The sequence below is a fragment of the Podarcis tiliguerta genome, assembly GCF_965153285.1.
Source record: "Podarcis tiliguerta genome assembly, chromosome: 9".
NCBI classification, from domain to species: Eukaryota; Metazoa; Chordata; class Lepidosauria; order Squamata; family Lacertidae; genus Podarcis; species Podarcis tiliguerta.
The window spans coordinates 3465823-3472903 of NC_139542.1; the positions used below are offsets into that span (position 1 = coordinate 3465823).

The 7081-nt window shown below is 46.7% G+C and overlaps 1 pseudogene across 1 annotated transcript; it reads left to right on the forward strand.

Moving 5' to 3' along the window:
• The first annotated feature begins 291 nt into the window (after positions 1 to 291).
• Positions 292 to 574, forward strand: LOC310685094 (thymosin beta-4-like; annotated as a pseudogene). Its single transcript has one exon. The product of its transcript is annotated as a thymosin beta-4-like (transcript).
• The last annotated feature ends 6507 nt before the right edge of the window (positions 575 to 7081 follow it).

A 7081-nucleotide genomic window follows, 5' to 3' on the forward strand; every position in this document is an offset into this window, starting at 1 on the left:
CTAAATCTGCCCCAGTGGCTCCACCAGCCCTCCAAGGTGGATTTTGAGGGCTGGGGGTGCAGAGGAGAGGAATTGGGAGCTCCAGTCCACATGCAGAAATCTCTGCTGGTGGAACAGGATCGTTGGCGACCACCCCTTAATCCTTTCTCTTTCCTCCTTCTCCTCCCCCATGCTAATAATAAAAATATTAGGGACACGGGTGGCACTGTGGTCTAAACCACTGAGCCTGATACGACGGTCCAGAGCAAATGATACAAAGAGCAGAATTGTACCTGAAGAGAGTGGATCACTGATCAATCGGCAGATATGTCTGACAAACCAGATATGGCTGAAATTCGACAAGTCTAAGTTGAAGAAGACGGCAATGCAAGAGAAAAACCCACTGCCTTCAAAAGAAACAATTGAACAAGAGAAGCAAGCGGGTGAATCGTAATGAAACCGGCCCTTCCAAATTATGCACTGTACATTCCACAAGCATTGCCTTCTTATTTTACTTATTTTAGCTGTTTTAACTTTGTAAGATGCAAGGAGGTTGGATAAAGTTTGAATGACTGAACTGCCCCTTTCGCATCCATTTTTTTTTTAAAGAATGGAGAGAACTACTGATGCTGTGAACCAAGGTTATGATGCAATTAACAGAGTGCCTTTTTGTTGTTGTTGTTCAAGTGATTTTAATTGTTGGAATGCACAATTAGTATTTTTTAACCACTGAGCCTCTTGGGCTTGCCGATCAGAAGGTCGGCGGTTCGAATCCCCACAACGGGATGAGCTCCTGTTGCTCTGCCCCAGCCCCTGCCAAACTAGCAGTTCGAAAGCACCTCAAAGTGCAAGTAGATAAAGAGGTACCACTGCGGCAAGAAGGTAGACGGCATTTCCGTGTGCTCTGGTTTCCGTCATGGTGTCCCGTTGCACCAGAAGCAGTTTAGAAGCTGGCCACATGACCAAGGAAAGCTGTCTGTGGACAAACGCCGGCTCCCTCGGCCTGAAAGCGAGATGAACGCCACACCCCATAGTTGCCTTTGATTGGACTTAAGTGTCCAGGGGTACTTTTACCTTTTTTAATAAAAATATAGGGTAGAAGCACAAATGAATAGTTAGAACATAAACAAAACAATACACACTCCACATACAACACATTTAAAAGGCCACAGAATATTAATCAGCCAAAAGCCTGGTTGAGGAAGAGCCAGGGGTATACAGTACTAGCACCTTTCTTCCAAATGTTAAAAGTGTGACGCTTACTATAACAACTTCACGGAGAGTACCGGCACCCTTTTTTCTTTAAAAAAAAGCCCTGAGAGGAATGTTTTCACCTGGAGCCTAAAGATGTATAATGAAGGCGCCAGGAGGGCCTCCCTGGGGAGAGCATCCCACAAGTGGGGAGCCAGTGCAGAAAAGGCCCTGTACTTGTGTTGCCACCCTCCGGACCTCTCACAGAGAAGGCACACGAAAAAGGGCCTCAGAGGATGATCGCAGGCCCCGGGTTTGTTCATATGGGGAGAGGCAGTCCTTGAGATGTTGCAATTCTGAGCCATTGGTTGGTTGGCCATCAGTCAGGGATTCTTGGGTTGCGATTTCTGCAGTGCAGGGGGTTGGACTAGATGACCCTTAGGATCCCTTGCAACTCTGAGGTTTTGTGATTCTATGATTCCATGATAAGTCAAGATGAATGCTAAACAATTAGTCCTCTGCTGGAGTTGCGGGGGATCTTGGGAATACGTTTTGTCGTAGCACGTACCTGATTGAGCCCCACGCAAAAGGGTACAGCAATTGCGTCAGTTCCTCCCTTTTCCCACCGGCTGCTCTGCTTAGCACCTCAGTGCCAGGAGTAATTAGCCGTAAACCGATAAGGCCATTGGCACGGAGGGGAAATGGAGTGACGTTTCGAACGCCCGGCCAGCAGAATGCAACATGCGCACCTCTCGCTTTCGCTCTGCAAAGAGTATTGGGCTCAGCAGATAATGGGATGGGATTGCAAGCCAGACTAGGCCCAAGGTGGCAGGATTGCACCATAGCAGAGGTGGTCTCTTGGCTTCTACCACGCAGGCAAAGGCAGTTTGTTGAAGGATATGAAAAGCAGTGGTGTACATGGCGACTTCTAAAAGAAACACAGGAAGCTGGCTTGTTGTTGTTGTTTAGTCGTTTAGTCGTGTCCGCCTCTTCGTGACCCCCTGGACCAGAGCACGCCAGGCACTCCTGTCTTCCACTGCCTCCCACAGTTGGGTCAAACTCATGTTGGTAGCTTCGAGAACACTGTCCCACCATCTCGTCCTCTGTCGTCCCCTTCTCCTTGTGCCCTCTGTCTTTCCCAACTTCAGGGTCTTTTCCAGGGAGTCTTCTCTTCTCATGAGGTGGCCAAAGCCTTGGAGCCTCAGCTTCAGGATCTGTCCTTCCAGTGAGCACTCAGGGCTGATTTCCTTAAGAATGGAGAGGTTTGATCTTCTTGCAGTCCATGGGACTCTCAAGAGTCTCCTCCAGCACCATAATTCAAAAGCATCCATTCTTCGGCGATCACCCTTCTTTATGGTCCAGCTCTCACTTCCATACATCACTGCTGGGAAAACCATACGCCGAGTCAAAACATTGGCTTACCAAGTATCGTCCACACTCATAGAATTACAGAATTTCAGAGGTGGAAGGTACACCATGGGATGATCTAGTCCAACCCGTAGCAGTGCAGGAATCTCAACTAAAGCCTTCATGATAGGTGGCCAGCCAACCTCTGCTTACAAACCTCCGAAGAAGGGGTGCCTACCACCTTCTGAGGGAGTCTGTTCCACTAGCGAACAGACTAGATTATTGTAACTCGCTCTACGTGGGACTGCCCTTGAGACTGACCCAGAAACACTAGCGGGTGCAGAATGCCGCGGCGAGGTTCCTTACGGGGTCCTCACCGCAGGATCACATTCACCCGGTGCTATACCAGCTGCACTGGCTCCTGGTGGAGTACAGGATCAGGTCTAAGGTGCTGGTTTTAACCTTTAAGGCCCTATACAGCCTAGGACCCTCGTACCTACGGGACCGCCTCTCTTGGTATGTCCCACAGAGGACCTTAAGGTCCATGAATAACCATAGTTTAGAGGTCCCGGGCCACAGAGAGGTTAGGCTGGCCTCAACCAGAGCCAGGGCCTTTTTGGCCGTGGCCCCGATCTGGTGGAACGCTCTGTCAAAAGATACTAGGGCCCTGCGGGACTTGACATCTTTCCGCAGGGCCTGCAAGACGGAGCTGTTCCACCAGGCCTTTGGCCAAGGCACAGTCTGACCCCCTCCTTTGGTAATCCTCACAGAACTCTAGCCCAATGGTTGCCATTCATTTGATTTTGAATTGATTTTAGAATGCTGTGTTATTTTTATTGTTGTTAGCCGCTCTGAGCCCGGCTTTGGCTGGGGAGGGCGGGATATAAATAAAATATTATTATTATTATTATTATTATTATTATTATTATTATTATTATCATCATCTTCGTCTAGCGGTTTTTTCATCTTACGAAGCAACCCTATTAGCGGATTAGCGCTATTAGCGGTTTAGCGGCTATTAAATGCTTAAGGGATTCGCGGATTAGCTGCTAAAAGGCTATTAGCAGCTTTGTGCCTTAGAAAAAGGGGGTGGGGAGCGGAAAAAAAATTGCAAGAATCGCAAGACATTTTCGTCTTACGAAGCAAGCCCATAGAGAAATTCGTCTTGCGAAGCGCATTGAAAAACGGAAAACCCTTTCATCTAGCGGGTTTTCCGTCTTGCGAGGCATTTGTCTTGCGGGGCACCACTGTATAATAATAATTTATTATTTATACCCCCGCCCATCTGGCTGAGTTTTCCCAGCCACTCTGGGCGGCTTCCAATTGAGTGTTAAAAACAATCACTACAAAGGAAACTGATGGATCCTGAGTCGAGAGCATTGGTCCTGGAGGTGCTGTCGGGAATCAAACCTGGGACCTTCTGTGTGTGAAATGGATGCTCTGCCTCTGATCCGTGGCCCTTCGAGGTAGGCAAAGGCTCCCAAAAGTCAGCAGTTTGAAAGACGACCGAGATGCATTATATGGTGGAATTGTTTAAACATCAAACAATTTTGGGAAACAATATATAATGAAATGAAGAAAGAAAAAAAAACACCAGAAGGTTTCCTATTGGGAATAGTACCAGGAAGTCTAAAGGAGGAAGATGTTATATTTATATGCAACAGTATCCGCAAGGCTATTGATTGCAAAAAATTGGAAAAGTGGTATAATACCGACAAAAACAGAGTGGCTTGCCAAATTATTGGAGTATTACAATATATCCAAAACAATGGGAGAAATCGGAAGGATCTCAAAAGAGAAGGCAGACAGGGACTGGAAGGTGTTTAAAGGATACTTGCAAAATCATATTATAAAATCAGAACTCCTATTCGAATAAACAAGTTCTGTTATAAATACTGAAATACTAAATAAGATGGACAACAATGTGTAACAGAAAAAGAAGTAGAAAAGTTGGTTTAAAAGTGTGTGAAAGAAAGTAATAGAAGTGGAAAGAAATTGCAATTGAGTAGATTGGAAGTCTAACAAAAAGGTGGGGTGAGGGGTGATGGTGGGGAAAGGAAGTATCTGTGGGACTGAGTGTGAGTATGTATAAATATTTCTAAGGAGTGTATGAAATGCATGTTTGTTTGTATGTTCGTAATATGTATGTATTAATGCTGAATTATTTTAATAATAAAAAATAATTTAAATTTAAAAAAAGAAAGAAAGACGACCGAGATGCATGGCTGAGCAAGCTCCCTCGCAGGCTGCCAGTGTGTTGGTCATGAGCAGCGCGCCCACCCTCTCACGTGGCGTTGAGCCCCTTGTCTCAGCCTCTGCCCGCTTTGCAGGCTTGTTAATTGCTTTCGCGCTGTCTTTTCACAGGATGCCAGAGCTGATGGATTGCAACAGTGAAGCTCAGTCAAGGGAGACCTGGTTTAATTCTCGGGGGTCACAGAGGGGTCACCCCAGCGCACACGTCGCCGCGGCTAGGTTTTACTTTTCCTGCCTCCTCCTTTTTCAGTGAGTGGAAGTGAACTGGACTTTCCGACCTCAGCCCTGCGGAGAGAAACCGTGTGGTGCTTTTGTCTGTCTGTCTGTCTGTCTGTCTGTCTGTCTGTCTGTCTCTCTCTTGGAAACCACGGCAGCTAGTTAGCTGTCTGAAACTGTTTGCTAGGGACCCTTAGGAAAGGAAGTGGAAATAAAACGGTCAGTATCATAATGCTGTTCTACAAACCTGTTTGTTTTTTATTTTGCTAATTATTTTTTTTGAAAACAACTTTAACAGCAAAACATTGTGATAACTGACTTTCCCCCTAATCCACGACCCCTTCTTCCAAAACACTCTCATTTACGTTGAGAGGCTGTCCTTTTTCTGTTAGAATAAAGCAGTGCAACAAAACTCAGAACAATTTGATACAACCACCTTTAAACATCCTATCTAGGAAGTGGGGTTCACTTCTCAGCAACGGTGACTGGAAGCTATTCAAGAAGCCAAATTTCTCCTATATAAAAAGTACACCCAGCAATGCAAATTGTCAAAAATTTCTTTTAGAAGATGTGGAAGAGCAAAATGTAAACAAAACAAAGTTGTGACTCAGGGCCTGAGTGACACACTCACTATGTAGCTCTTCAGACAGAGGAACAACAACAAAGCAACCTTTCAAAGTGTCCCAATTTTCCAGGGACAGTCTTGTAATTATGAAAGCTATCTTGGCTTCTGATCTGATCCCAAAATGCCCGTTTTCCCCACCGGGGGAAGGAGAAGGGGCCAGCAATTGTCCTGAGCAGCTGCAAGAGAGCATCCCATGGGCTTTCCATGGCTGCCACTATCAGTCTCTTCCCTTGGGCATTGTTGTTGTTGTTGTTGTTGTTGTTGTTGTTGTTGTTGTTGTTGTTGTTGTTGTTATTATTATTATTATTATACCGCCCTATACCTGGGTGGCGCTGTGGGTTAAACCACAGAGCCTAGGACTTGCTGATCAGAAAGTGGGCGGTTCAAATCCCAGCGACAGGGTGAGCTCCCGTTGCTTGGTCCCTGCTCCTGCCAACCTAGCAGTTCGAAAGCACATCAAAGTGCAAGTAGATAAATAGGTACCGCTCCGGCGGGAAGGTAAACTGCGCTTCCGTGCGCTGCTGTGGTTCGCCAGAAGCGGCTTAGTCCTGCTGGCCACATGACCCGGAAGCTGTACGCCGGCTCCCTCGGCCAATCAAGTGAGATGAGCGCCGCAACCCCAGAGTCAGCCACGACTGGACCTAATGGTCAGGGGCCCCTTACCTTTTCCTTTATACCCACAGGTCCCAGAGCAGTTTGCAGGATAAAATCAGAATATAAAACCACAAAGTACATAATCAGAATAACAACAACAGCAACCCGATAACATCCCCGCAAACACATTTTAAAAGGGCATAGGATGTCAATCAAATCAGCCAAAGGCCCAGTTAAAGAGGAATGTTTTCGCCGGGTGCCTAAAGGTGTGTAATGAAGGCGCCAGGCAAACATCCCTAGGGAGAGCATCCCACAAGCAGGGAGCCACTGCAGAGAAGACCCTGTTCTCGAGTTGCCACCCTCTCGAGGAGGAGGCACATGAAGGAGGGCCTCAGAAGATGATCTCAGGGTCTGGGTTTGTTCACATGGAGAGAGGCAGTCCTTGAGGCTTTATAGGTTTAAAGCAGGGGTAGGTAACCTAAGGCCCATGGGCCGGATACGGCCCAATCACCTTCTCAGTCTGGCCCGCAGATTTTTACATGAGTAGAATGTGTGCTTTTATTTATAGTGCATCTCTGAGTTATTTATGGGGCATAGAAAAGTTAACTTTGTCCCTCCCTCTACACCAACGGGACTCAGCGCACTCATGCTCCACCCTGAGAAAACCCCTTAATCCTGATTTTATTTTATTTTTTCTGTTTGGTAGATTTACAAAAAGGAAAACCCACACTGATACATAATTTTTAGGAAGGGGGAAGATGAGACGGGGATGCCCAAAGCCTTTCCCCCCTTTTAAATGAAGACTCTTTTCTCTTGGCTCCACTCCTCCTTCCTGCCTGTCCAGGACAGCCCTGCCCTCTGCCGGCCCCTCAGAGC